Source organism: Loxodonta africana, chromosome 4, assembly GCF_030014295.1.
Source record: "Loxodonta africana isolate mLoxAfr1 chromosome 4, mLoxAfr1.hap2, whole genome shotgun sequence".
Taxonomy (NCBI): domain Eukaryota; kingdom Metazoa; phylum Chordata; class Mammalia; order Proboscidea; family Elephantidae; genus Loxodonta; species Loxodonta africana.
The window spans coordinates 42,890,804-42,905,531 of record NC_087345.1 but is presented as its reverse complement, the minus strand read 5'-3'; the positions used below and the strand labels follow the sequence as shown (position 1 = coordinate 42,905,531).

Here is a 14,728-nt window from a genome sequence, read left to right as displayed (position 1 = left end):
GATGAAGTCTTGACATCCTCCCTTCTAAGGAGCATTCTGGCTGTACCATCTTCCAAGATGGATTTGTTAGTTCTTCCAGTAGTCCATGGAATATCCAATATTGTTCACCAACACCGCAATTCAAAGGTGTCGATTCTTCTTCTGACTTCCTTATTCCTTGTCTGGCTTTCACATGCATATGCAATTGAAAATACCATGGCTCTGGTCAGGTGCACCTTAGTCTTCAAGGGGACGTCTTTGCTTCCTAACACTTTAAAGAGTTCTTTTGCAGCAGATTTGCCCAGTGCAATACATCGTTTGGTTTCTTGACTGCTGCTTCCATGGCTCTTAATTGTGGATCCCAGTAAAATGAAATCCTTGACAATTTCAGTCTTTTCTCTGTTTATCATGATGTTGCCCATTGGTCCAGTTGTGAGGATTTTTGTTTTCTTTATGTTTAGGCGCAATCCATATTGAAGGCTGTGGTCTCTGATCGTCATTAGTAAGTGCTTCAACTCCTCTTCACTTTCAACAAGCAAGTTTGTGTCACCTGCATAACGCAGGTTGTTAATGAATCTTCCTCCAATCCTGATGCCACATTCTTCTTCATATAGTCCAGTTTCTCTGAATATTTGCTCAGCATACAGATTGAATAGGTATGTTGAAAGGATACAACCCTGATGCACACCTTTCCTAACTTTAAATCACAAAGTATCCTCCTGTTTTGTCTGAACAAAGGCCTCTAGATCTATGTACAGGTTCCTTGTGAGCACAATTAAGTGTTCTGGAATTCCCATTCTTTGCAATGTTATCCATAATTTGTTATGATCCACACAGTTAAATGCCTTTGCATAGTCAATAAAACACAGGTAAACATCCTTCTGGTATTCTCTGCTTTCAGCCAGGATCCATCTGACATCAGCAATGATATCCCTGGTTCCATGTCCTCTTCTGAAACCGGCCTGAATTTCTGGCAGTTCCCTGTCGATATACTGCTGCAGCCGTTTTTGAATGATCTTCAGCAAAATTTTGCTTGCGTGTGACATTAATGATATTGTTCTATAATTTCTGTATTCAGTTGGATCACCTTCCTCGGGAATAGGCACAAATATGGATTCCTTCCAGTCAGTTGGCTAGGAAGCGGTCTTCCATATTTCTTGGCATAGATGAGTGAGCACCTCCAGTGCTGCATCTGTTTGTTGAAACATCTCAATTGATATTCTGTCAATTCCTGGAGCCTTGTTTTTTGCCAATGCCTTCAGAGCAGCTTGGACTTCTTCCTTCAGTACCATTGGTTCCTGATCGTATGCTACCTCTCGAAATGGTTGAACATTGACTAATTCTTTTTGGTATAATGACTCTGTATATTCCTTCTCTCTTCTTTTGATATTTCCTGCGTTATGTAATATTTTCCCCATAGAATCCTTCACTATTGCAACTCGAGGCTTGGATTTTCACTTCAGTTCTTTCAGCTTCAGAAATGCTGAGCATGTTCTTCCCTTTTGGTTTTCTATCTCCAGCTCTAGACAATAAGAATATTAATAATGATAAAAGTAATTACTAGTAGTATAGTGGCTATTTGTTATTTTAGCCTATTCAGCCCTGCTTTCCCCTTTTGATATTGAACCCCTCTTTCCTGCAAGGAGTGGAGCCCATTTGATGTGAATATGGTGGGACTGGTTGAGTTTCTTCCCACAGGTCAAGAAAGAAAGAATGTCGAGTCAATAGAGAAAGGTATTCCATTCCTTTCTCTAGTTACAGTAGTTGGTTTGGAAATTGGCACATGATCCAAACCAAATCAATCAAAATCTTTCTTGGGGTTTTCCTCCTAGGGATTTTGGGAAAGCACTCACTTTCCATTAGGGTAGGATTGAAGTCTCTATGAGAATGAAGTCAGACAGAAACAAGCAGAGCCTAGAGATGCTATGATAGAAATTTGACTTAGTCTGGGCTCCTGGAACCAGCTGTGAAGGTACAATGAGTTTTTAAATTTTCCAGTTAAAATTCCCTTTTGTACTTAAACTTCTTTAGTTGGATTTTGGACACTTGCAACTGGGTAGTAATAAGAGTTTACCATATTCCAGGCACTCTTTTAGACAATTTATATGTATAAACCCACTTGGCTGTCATTAAAACCATACAAAATAAATACTATTATTTACTTATGTCATAGATGGAGAACTGAAGTTAAGAAGAATAATATGTCCAAGGTCATAGTTGGTAAACATAAGAGGAGAGGTTTGAACTCAAGCAGTCTGGTCAGAGCATACACCCAGACCTTTATACTCAAGCATTAACTATGTGCGTGTGTGGGGAGACGGTAGCTATCAAGCGGAGTCCAACTCATGGTGACAGCATGTGTTTCAGAGTAGAATTGTGCATAGGGCTTTTTCCAGTGGTTCTGATCTTTCAAAAGTAGATCACCAGTCCTTTCTTCCAAGGCACTTCTGGGTGAATTCAAACCACCAACCTTTTGGTTAACTGCAACCAATCATGGGGATGGTGCAGGACTTTGCAGCATTTCATTCCATTGTGCTTGAGGTCCCCATGAGTTGGCAATCCACTCAACAGCTGACAACAACAACTGTAAGTAAAGATTTATCAGAGTGATAGAAATCATTAAATGTCTTTGAATTTTTTGAGTTTTTCAGAGCTTTACAAGAGTACTCACTTAATAAATGTTTGTTAAATGACTAATGACTAAATGTGACCCTTCCAACAGCTCAGCAGCCAGTTATGTAACTCAGTAGTTAAGGACGAGGGTAGTGTACACATCAAGAACTCACCCCTTATCAGTTCTCCTCCTACTGAGGTGATGATCAAGGTTTTTCTGGAAGGAAGTATAGATAAGCTCAACCACAGCAATGCCGCAAGGAAAATCAGTTAGGCACAATTGAGAGGAGGGAGTTGCACAAGTTTAATTGAATTGTGCCATCCTATTGCTCTTATTGTATTGCTACAACTTACCCTTGAATAACAAATTATGGATAACATTGGGAAGAATGGGAATTCCTGAACACCTAATTGTGCTCATGAGAAAATGTACGTAGACCAAGAGGTAGTCACTGGAACAGAACAAGGGGATACTTTGTGGCTTAAAAATCAGGAAAGGTGTGTATCAGGGTTGTAGTCTTTCACCATACTTATTCAATTTGTTTGCTGAGCAAATAATCTGAGAAGCTAACTATATGAAGAAGAACGTGGCATCAGGGTTGGAGGAAGACTCATTAACAACCTATGATATGAAGATAACGTAACCTTGCTTGCTGAAAGTGAAGAGGACTTGAAGCACTTACTAATGAAGATCAGAGACCACAGCCTTCAGTGTGGATTACACCTCAACGTAAAGAAAACTAAAATCCTCACAACTGGACCAATAAGCAACATCATGATAAACCGAGAAAAGATGGAAGTTTTCAAGGATTTCATTTTACTTGGATCCACAATGTCCATGGAAGCAGCAGTCAAGAAATCAAACAATGTATTGCATTGGGCAAATCTGCTGCGAAAGACCTCTTTAGAGTGTTAAAAAGCAGAGATGTCACTTTGAGATATTTTCAGTCTCCTCATATGCATGCAAAAGCTGAACAATGAATAAGGAAGATAGAAAAAGAATTGCTACCTTTGTATTATGGTGTTGGCGAAGAATATTGCATATACTATGGACTGCCAGTCAATGAATAACTCTGTCATAAAAGAGATAGAGCTAGAGTTCTCCTTAGAAGCAAGGATGGCGAGACTTTGTCTCACATACTTTGGACATGCTATCAAGAGGGATCAGTCTCTGGAGAAGGACATCATACTTGGTAAAGTAGAATATGGCACAGGACTGGACAGTGTTTTGTTCTGTTGTATGTAGGGTCACTATAAGTCAGAATTAACTCAATGGCACCTAACAACAACAGCCCTTGAATAAAAAATATACTCAAGTTATACTTTTATATTTGCTGGAAAAAAAAAAAAACATATGTTTTGTAATCTTACATATTCCTCCATGAGAAAGACTTATAACACATACATAATACAAAATTCTTATAAAAGGTCTTAGAATTCATTGTTTCGTGGTTGATTTAATCTGTAGCAGTTTGCTATTCCTCTATTTAACAGATTCACTCTTTTGGCCATGTGAGATGACATCCTCTTTTCATGATTGCTAAAACCGAAAGTTGATAACCTCAACTTCTTGCTGCTAAAACAGGAAGAAATTAGTTAGATCAATCAGAACAAAATAGTGATAATTAAAATGTTGTATTTTACTTTTTAGATAGGGCATTCCCTTATAGCTATCATTGTTAGCCTCTTACAGGATGTTTGCACATTTACACTGAGGGAGGGAATTCTTCTTTAAGCAATCTTGTTGACTCTCCATCTCGTTTGAGAGATACGTGTCCTCCTTTAAATATTTGCCCAAAACCTTCTCCTCTGCAAATTATAATGGATTAAGCTGTGGGTATTTCTTCACTGAAGGAGCCCTGGTGGCACAATGGTTAAGCACTCGGCTGCTAACTGAAAGGTGGGCAGCTTGAACCCACCAGATGCTCTGTGAGAGAAAGATGTGGCAGTCTGCTTCAGTAAAGATTGTTGTTGTTAGGTGCCACCGAGTCAGTTCCGACTCATAGCCACCCTATGCACAACAGAATGAAACACTGCCGGGTCCTGAGCCACCCTTACAATCCTTGCTATGCTTGAGCTCATTGTTGCAGCCACTGTGCCAATCCACCTCGTTGGGGGTCTTCCTCTTTTCCCCGACCCTGTACTCTGCCAAGCATGATGTCCTTCTCCAGGGACTGATCCCTCCTGACAACATGTCCAAAGCATATAAGATGCAGCCTCGCCATCCTTGCTTCTAAGGAGCATTCTGGCTGTACTTCTCCTAAGACAGATTTGTTTGTTCTTTTGGCAGTCCATGGTATATTCAATATTCTTCGCCAACACCACAATTCAAAGATGTCAATTCTTCTTCTGCCTTCCTTATTCATTGTTCAGCTTTCACATGCATATGATGCGATTGAAAATACCATGGCTTGGGTCAGGCACACCTAAGTCTTCAAAGTGACACCTTTGCTCTTCAGCACTTTAAAGAGGTCCTTTGCAGCAGATTTACCCAATGCAGTGTGTTTTTTGATTTCTTGACTACTGCTTCCATGGCTGTTGATTGTGGATCCAAGTAAAACGAAGTCCTTGACAACTTCAATCTTTTCTCCATTTATCATGATGTTACTCATCGGTCCAGTTGTGGGGATTTTTGTTTACTTTATGTTGAGGTGCAATCCATATTGAAGGCTGTGGTCTTTGATCTTCATTAGTAAGTGCTTCAAATCCTCTTCACTTTCAGCAAGCAAGGTTGTGTCATCTGCATAACGCAGGTTGTTAATGAGTCTTCCTCCAATCCTGATGCCTCATTCTTCTTCATATAGTCCAGTTTCTCTGAATATTTGCTCAGCATACAGATTGAATAGGTATGTTGAAAGGATACAACCCTGATGCACACCTTTCCTGAATTTCAATCACAAAGTATCCTCCTGTTCTGTCTGAACAAAGGCCTCTAGATCTATGTACAGGTTCCTTGTGAGCACAATTAAGTGTTCTGGAATTCCCATTCTTTGCAATGTTATCCATAATTTGTTATGATCCACACAGTTAAATGCCTTTGCATAGTCAATAAAACACAGGTAAACATCCTTCTGGTATTCTCTGCTTTCAGCCAGGATCCATCTGACATCAGCAATGATATCCCTGGTTCCATGTCCTCTTCTGAAACCGGCCTGAATTTCTGGCAGTTCCCTGTCGATATACTGCTGCAGCCGTTTTTGAATGATCTTCAGCAAAATTTTGCTTGTGTGTGATATTAATGATATTGTTCTATAATTTCCACATTCGGTTGGATCACCTTTCTTGGGAATAGGCATAAATATGGATCCCTTCCAGTCAATTGGCCAGGAAGCTGTCTCCCATATTTCTTGGCATAGATGAGTGAGCACCTCCAGTGCTGCATCTGTTTGTTGAAACATCTCAATTGATATTCTGTCAATTCCTGGAGCCTTGTTTTTCACCAATGCCTTCAGAGCAGCTTGGACTTCTTCCTTCAGTACCATTGGCTCCTGATCATATGCCACTTCTTGAAATGATTGAATATAGACTAATTCTTTTTGGTATAATGACTCTGTGTATTCCTTCCATCTTCTTTTGATACTTCCTGTGTCATTTAATATTTTCCCCTTAGAATTCTTCACTATTGCAACTCGAGGCCTGAATTTTTTCTTCAGTTCTTACAGCTTGAGAAATGCTGAGTGTGTTCTTCCGTTTTGGTTTTCCATCTCCAGCTCTTTGCACATGTCATTATAATACTTTACTTTGTCTTCTCGAGACGCCCTTTGAAATCTTCAGTTGTTTTACTTCATCAATTCTTCCTTTTGCTTTAGCTGCTTGACTTTCAAGAGCAAGTTGCAGAGTCTCCTCTGACATCCATCTTAGTCTTTTCTTTCTTTCCTGTCTTTTCAATGACCTCTTGCTTTCTTCATGGATGATGTCCTTGATGTCATTCCACAACTCATCTGGTCTTCGGTCACTGGTGTTCAATGCGTCAAATCTATTCTTCAGATGGTCTCTAAATTCAGGCGGGATGTACTCAAGGTCATGTTTTGGCTCTCATGGGCTTGCTCTGATTTTCTTCAGTTTCAGCTTAAACTTGCATATGAGCAATTGATGGCCTGTTCCACAGTCAGCCCCTGGCCTTGTTCTGACTGATGATACTGAGCTTTTCCATCATCTCTTTCCACAGATGTAGTCAATTTGATTTCTGTGTGTTCCATCTGGGGAGTTCCATGTGTATAGTCACCATGTTTGTTGGTGAAAGAAGGTATTTGCAGTGAAGAAGTCATTGGTCTCCAAAATTCTATCATTAGATCTCTGGCATTATTTCTATCACCAAGGCCATATTTTCCAACTACTGATCCTTTTTCTTTGTTTCCAACTTTCGCATTCCAAATCACCAGTAATTATCAATGCATCCTGATTGCATTTTTGATCAATTTCAGACTGCAGAAGCTGATAAAAATCTATTTCTTCATCTTTGGCCCTAGCGATGATGAATGTGACGATGAATGCAACACCATTCCTCTTTGTCATTCCCAGCATAGTAGACTATATGATTGTCTGATTCAAAGTGACCAATACCAGTCCATTTCAGCTCACTAATACCTAGGATATTGATGTTTATGCATTCCATTCCATTTTTGACAATTTCCAATTTTCCTAGATTCATACCTAGTACATTCCAGGTTCTGATTACTAATGGATGTTTGCGGCTGTTTCTTCTCATTTTGAGTCATGCCATGTCAGTAAATGAAGGTCTAGAAAGCTTTACTCCATCCACTTCATTAAGGCTGAGTCTACCTCGAGGAGGCAGCTCTTCCCCAGTCATCTTCTGAGTGCCTTCCAACCTGGGAGGCTCATCTTCCGGCACTATATCAGACAATGTTCTGCTGGCATTCATAAGGTTTTCACTGGCTAATGTTTTTCAGAAGTAGCCTTCCGGGTCCTTCTTCCTAGTCTGTCTTAGTCTGGAAGCTCAGCTGAAACGTGTCCTCCATGGGTGACCCTGCTGGTATCTGAATAGTAGTGGCATAGCTTCCAGTATCACAGCAACAGGCAAGCCCCCACAGTACGACAAACTGACAGACACATGGAGGCGGTAAAGATTACATCCTAGGAAACCCTATGGGACAGTTCTACTCTCCCCTATGGGGTCAATGTGATGGTTAAGGTTGTGTGTCAACTTGGATGGGCCATAATTCTCTGTGGTTTGGCAGTTATAATGTAGTTGGCAGTCACATAATGATATAATCACTCGCATGGTGAGGTCTGATATAATGTGATCACCTCCATGCTGGGATCTGCTGTGAGTAGCCAATCAGTTGAAAGGGAGTTTCCTTGAGGGTGTCGCTTGCATTCAATATATACGGACTTTCTGGCAAAGCTCACTGGCGTTTGCTCTGCTGTGGATCCTGCATTTTGCTTGTTAGCGTCTGACCTCCAGTTCTTGGGACTTGGACCAGCAGCCTGCTGTCTTATGCGCTGGTCTTGGATTCATCAGCCTTCACAGCTATGGGCCAGAAGCCTGCTGTCTGACCTGTAGATCTTAGGTCCATCAGCTTCTGCAGCTACGTGAGTCAGGAGAAGCCTCCAGCCTGATGCCTGACTTGTGGATTTGGGACTTGCCAGCCTCTACAACCACATGACCCATTTCCTTGGGATAAAACTCTTTCTCTAATATATAATATAAATTTCTGTAGAGAACTCAGCCTGAGACAGTCGCTATGAGTCAGAATCAACTCAATGGCAACAGGTTTGGTTTTTTAGGTTTTATTTCATCAACAAGCTAAAACCTCTGCCCATTTAGCTTTGATGGAGGTTGAAGAAAATAAAAAAGGAGGGATCCATACAGCTCTTTCTGTTGCTGTGGGTATGGCTCAGAATTTCCTCCTGATGTTTAGTCACTGACTTCTATGGTAGGTACACTAATGGCCCTCCAAATATGTCTACAGCCTACTTTCCGGAATTGGCACCTGTGAATATGTTACCTTACATGGCAAAAGGGACTTTGCAAACGTGACTAAGCTCAGGATTTTGAGGTGGCGAGATTATCCTGGATCATCCAGTTTGGCCCAAAGTAATCACAAGGATCCTTATAAGGAAAAGAGGGAGGCAGGAGAGTTTAAGGAGATGTGACCGTGGAAGCAGAGGTCAGAGTGATGTCTGGGGGCCACGAGTCAAGGTGTCTGGACAGGCTACAGTATATAGTTGGAAAAGATAAGCAACTGGATTCTTTCCGAAAGCCTCTAGAAGGAATGCAGCTCTGCTGACACCTTGGTTTTAACCTAGTAAGACCAATTTTGTGCTTCTGACCTCCAGAACTGTAAGACAATAAATTTGTATTGTTTGAAGCCACCAAGTTGGTGGAATATGTTATAGCATCAATAGAAAACTAACAGGGGAGGATGTCTGCGGCTTTTTTAACATAGCTGCAGACATCCTCCCCCGCTTATCTGCCTCAAATGTAAGCAAGAAACACTGGCTTGGGACTTAGCACCTGTAGGACACTTAACTGTTTTCCAATTCCAGGCAGAGGTCTCAAAGTAGTAGGGATAATGCTAAGTATGGTTGCACTTTGTATTAGTAAGAAGATAAAATGTGTGTAAAATCCTTTAACTGATTTCTGATTCTTAGTCATATAATTTTTATTTCTTTGTAAGTAGAAAAATCAAAATGCACGTTGATTAGAGAGAAAAGCTTCCTCCAATGTTGGGAGGCAAGTACCCACCTACGCTTAATGACAGTAGCACGATATTTTCCCTTTGTTCACCATCTACTCCAATTGCCCAGGAACCTCAGAGACCAGTTAGTCACTGCAAGGAAGGAGAGGCAGTTGGTCATGTTTTTGATGGTGGAGATGAAAAAGAATTAGAGAGAAGGATCATTTCCTACTGTCTGTATTGCCGTCTGCCACATGACACCCTGCTGAAGGCTGGTCCTTACGGTTGAACTGATGCTTCATCTTGGTTATGTCTTTGTTGGTACACGTCCCTGCACAAGTCATATTGGTGTGTCCTGCACAAGTCGTATTGGTGTGTCATGCTTGGACTCCAAGGTAATCACACATATTTTCAGTAATTATTCTTCAAACATAACATCCCATCCAGTAACTGCAGCCCCAGGGGCTTTAGGCCTAAGCCACATATTGTGCCACAACTAGCCCTTCCCATGTGCTGAGTTTAAGGCAGTACATGATTCTCCCCTGTCCTCCTGATGAAGTCTCCATTTTGGGTGCTTGTTTATCAGCAGACCTCTGTCAAAATCTTCTCAGCTTTCACTTATAGGTTTCCCTAACTTCATATCTGGCATGTAGGCCAGGATCTGATTTTTTTCTCTCCCAGAGAGCCTTGGGCTTCTTGTGCCAATAGATCCACCTCCATTCACAGGGATTGTTTAAGGTTCTTTGCTTGGAGACCTGTTAGGGAAATGAAGCCCACTCGGCCTATACTTGCCTAACCGTGGAAGACCACTCAAATAAGCCTTTTTAGTACCGAGAAGATATCTTTCAAGATGACTGTTTGACTTCCTGTATGTGAGGGAAGCATCGTCTTACTAAACATTTAGTCACTGTTTTACATGGCGCTGCATTTAATCTCTGCCTTTACAGGAAACTCTTATATTTATATTGTGTTGAAATCTGACTCACAGTAATTTCTTTCCATTAATTCCTATTTTGCCTTTTAAAGCTGTACGGATGACAGAAGGAATATGTAATGAATTCTCCTCCCACACCTGCTGCGTAAGTCTTTACTTCTCTATCACGCACAGTGGTCATCCTTCTCTACTTTATCTTATGACATGATTTGAATTTTCATCATCATAGTCAATCCCCTCTATGCAAGTGCCAGTAGTTAATTTAGTCCACCTAGGGCGAAGAAGGAAACCCTGCTGGCTTACTTGTTAAGAGCCACGGCTGCTAAGCAAAAGGTTGGCAGTTCAAATCCACCAGGCTCTCCTCGGAAACCATTTGGGGCAGTTCTACTCTGTCTTATAGGGTGGCTATGAGTCAGAATTGACTTGACAGCAGTGGGTTCATTTTGTTTTTTAGGGTTAAGAAGGGAGCCTTGGTGGCGCAATGGTTAAGCAATTGGCAGCTAACTGAAAGGTTGGTGTTTCAAACCCACTCAGTGGCTCTGCAAGAGAAAAGACCTGGCTATCTGCTCCTGTAAAGATTATAGCCCAGGAAACTTATGGGGCAGTTCTACTCGGTCACATTGGGTTACATTGGGTCTCTATGAGTCAGAATTGACTCAATGACACCTAACAACAACAACAGCGTTAAGAAGGGTAATTCTTACCTTCTCCTGAACTTTATACTGTTGTTAATGCAGTCCAGGGATGAGTTCAATCTTCTAGTAGCAGCTTCTCACCCTTGAGATCAGAGTCAAGTAGAACCCTCCTTAAGGCACTTGTGTTATTGTGTACCCTGTGCCCGGAACTCATTTTACTCTTATTACATTTCTTCTTAGGTTATAATTTTTCACAATATGTTTTATATGTTTTTTTCTGAATTAATTTCATAGTTGATTTGTAAGGCTTTATTGTCATTCAAGGTTTAAAAAGCTGAATGGATCAAAGATAATTCAGACTTCTCTTCAGATTGCCATTCATCTCTTAGTCGTTGCTGTTAGGTGCCATTAAGCTGATTTTGACTCATAGCAACCCTATGTACAACACAACGAAACACTGCCGGTCGTGCTCCATCCTCATGATTGTTGTTATGCTTGAGCCCATTGTTGCAGCCACTGTGTCAATTCATCTCATTGAGGGTCTTCCTCTTTTTTTCCTGACCGTACGCTTTACCAAGCATGATGTCCTTCTCCAGGGGCTGGCTGCTCCTGATAACTTGTCCAAAGTATGTGAGATAAAATCTCTCCAACCTCACTTCTAACGAGCATTCTGGCTGTACTTCTTCCAAGACAGATTTGTTAGTTCTTTTAGCAGTTCATGGCATATTCAATATTCTTCACCAACACCACAACTCAAAGGTGACAATTCTTCTCCCGTCTTCCTCATTCATTGTCCAGCTTTCCCATAAGCAGGTGCTTGAAGTCCTCTTCACTTTTAGCAAGCTAGGTTGTGTCATCTGCATAACACAGGTTGTTAATGAGTCTTCCTCCATTCCTGATGCCCCATTCTTCTTCATATAGTCCAGCTTCTCAGATTATTTGCTCAGCATATAAATTGAAAAAGTATGGTGAAAGGATACAACCCTGACACACAACTTTCCTGACTTTAAACCATGAAGTATTCATTCGTTCTATTCGAACAATTGCCTCTTGATCTCTATACAGGTTCCTCAGGAGCACAACTAAGTGTTCAGAAATTCCCATTCTTCTCAATATTATCCATAATTTGTTATGATCCACACAGTCAAATGCCTTTGCATGGTCAATAAAACACAGATAAACATCTTTCTGGTATTCTTTGCTTTTAGCCAGGATCCATCTGACGTCAGCAATGATATCTCTCATTCCACGTCCTCTTCTGAATCTGGCTTGAATTTCTGACAGTTCTCTGTTGATGTACTGCTGCAACCATTTTTGAATGATTGTCAGCAAAATTTGATTTGAATATGATATTAATGATGTTATTTGATAATTTCCACATTTGGTTGGATCATCTTTCTTAGGAATAGGCATAAATATTAATCTCTTTCATTCAGTTGGCCAGGTAGCTGTCTTCCAAATTTCTTGGCATAAATGAGTGAGCACTACCAGCACTCCATCTGTTTGTTGAAACATCTCAATTGGTATTCTGTCAATTCCTGGAGCCTTGTTTTTCGCCAGTGCTTTCAGTGCAGCTTGGAGTTCTTCTTTCAGCACCATTGGTTCTTGATCATATGCTACCTCCTGAAATGGCTGAACATCATCCAGTTCTTTTTGGTACAATGACTGTGTATTCCTTCCATCTTCTTTTGATGCTTCCTGCATCATTCAGTGTTTTGCCCATAGAACCCTTCACTATTGCAACTCGAGGCTTGAATTTTTTCTTCAGTTCTTTCAGCTTGAGAAATGCCAAGTATGTTCTTCCCTTTTGATTTTCTAACTCCAGCTCTTTGTATTCATGTTTAGCAGAAAAACTCTTAGTTAAAAATTGAAAATATTATTTTAAAAATCATAAAATCCTGAATTCAAATCCTTGTTCTGCCGTTACTAGTTGTATGACTTTGGATAAATAGCCTCACCCCAGTGTTCTCCTCTTTATGATGAGTATCTTATTGCCTACATTATAGTATTCTTCTAATGTGGGTGTGTGTATTTGTGTGAATGTGTGTATGTGTGTGTATACATGTGTATGTAAGTATGTGTGTATATGTGTTTATGTTTGTATGTGTGCACATGTTAAGTGTATATTCACATGTATATATGTGAATGTGCATGTGTGCATACATACGCATGTGTGTATGTGTGCATGTGTATGTACATGTATGCATGCTTATACATGTGTTTGTATGTATGTATGTGTGTGTGTATGTTTGTGTATATTCTGGAACATATTAGATTGTCAATACAAGGTAGATATTATTATAATAAACAGGACCAACTACCCAATTATGGCTGCAATCATTGCACACAATGCTTTATCAGAGTAGTGCCTCGAATAGTACTTGGCATAAGGAATATCCTCCTAACCTACCTCTCTGGTGAATGTTGTTATATAATGAAATGATATAATCCCAGCTTGATTTGAACTTCATGAACATGCATTGGTCCCTAGTGATCATCTTTTTAACTCGGAACTATTTACCAAACTTTTCTACCTTAACATTTTTCTAGAAAATCCATCCAATCTCTGGCATATAATTTGAAGAATTTAACTTCTTTTACCTTTTTGAAAATGAGAACATTTATTTGCCCTTTTCCCCCTGCCAGCAAGACTTCTGTTCTCCATGGCTCTTCAAAGATGACTATTTACAGTTCACTGATATCATCTGAGCCTAGTTTCGGTTTTATGAAATGGAACTAAAGTCCTTTGAAATGTGCATTTTTTTTTTTTTTTTGCAATCTCGTTACCTACCTTGAACTTTAATTTCCTCTTCCGATATTTGTATTCTACTTTCTAATCTGATAATTAACCTTCTTAACTGATGTATTAGTTGAGACTCTTGATTACAAGTGCGAGAAACCTGACATAAACTCTCTTAGGAAAAAAAAAAAAATGTTTCGGCTGACATAGCTGAAGGACTCAGAGGACTCAGGAGTGAAGCTTGTTTCTATAATGGCTGGATTCAGAGATTTAGAGGGTGTCACCTGGGGTTTGTATGACTCCTTTTGTGGATCGGCTCCTCACATGGTGGGGAAGATAGCTACTGGATTTGATTCAAATTCAGAATAAAGACAAATGCTTTCTCTCTTATCATGCATGTATCAAATCTCAGAGAGAGTGTCTGAATGGCCCTGTTTGATCATATGTACTTGGCCATGGCCAGGGCAGGCTGGGGACAGTGGCCAACAAACCTATCACAATCTCATGTGATATAGGGATATCATGGATTGAATTATATCCCCCCCAAAATCTGCACATCAACTTGGCTAGGCCATATGTGGTTTTCCTTCATTTTGTGATTGTAATTTTATGTTAAGAGGATTAAGGTGATATTGTAACACCACCCTTACTCAGGTCACCTCCCTGATCCAATTTAAAGGGAGTTTCCCTGGGGTGTAGCCTGCACCACCTTTTATCTCTCAAGAGATAAAAGAAAAGGGAAGCAAGTTGGGGACCTCATACCACCAAGAAAGTGGAACCTGGAGCAAAGCGCATTCTTTGGACCCTGGGGTCCCTGCTCCTGAGAAGCCCCTAGACCAGAGGAAGTTCGAGGACAAGTAATCTCCCTCCAGAGCCAACGGAGAGAGAAAGTCGTCTCCTGGAGCTAACACCCCGAATTTGGGCTTTTCACCTACTTTACTGTGAGGAAATAAATTTCCCTTTGTTAAAGCCATCCACTTGTGGTATTTCTGTTATAGCTGTACTAGAGAACCAAGACAGGGGGAGATGCAGGACAGACAAAGAAACAGAGGCCCACTGAAATAGAGAAACAGACCTGAAAGTTTTGCTTTCTGCCTCTTATGTAGTCTTTCCAGTATTGTCATCAAGCAGGTTTTACTATGTCTTTCTGCTGCTCCCAGCATACCTTTAGAAAATCTATTTTTAT

The 14,728-nt window shown here is 40.5% G+C and overlaps 1 long non-coding RNA gene across 50 annotated transcripts in view; it reads left to right on the top strand.

The window, feature by feature from the left end:
* LOC111753149 (uncharacterized) overlaps positions 1-14,728 on the top strand; it is a 416,755-nt gene that overhangs the window by 377,032 nt on the left and 24,995 nt on the right. The window lies entirely within an intron of this gene.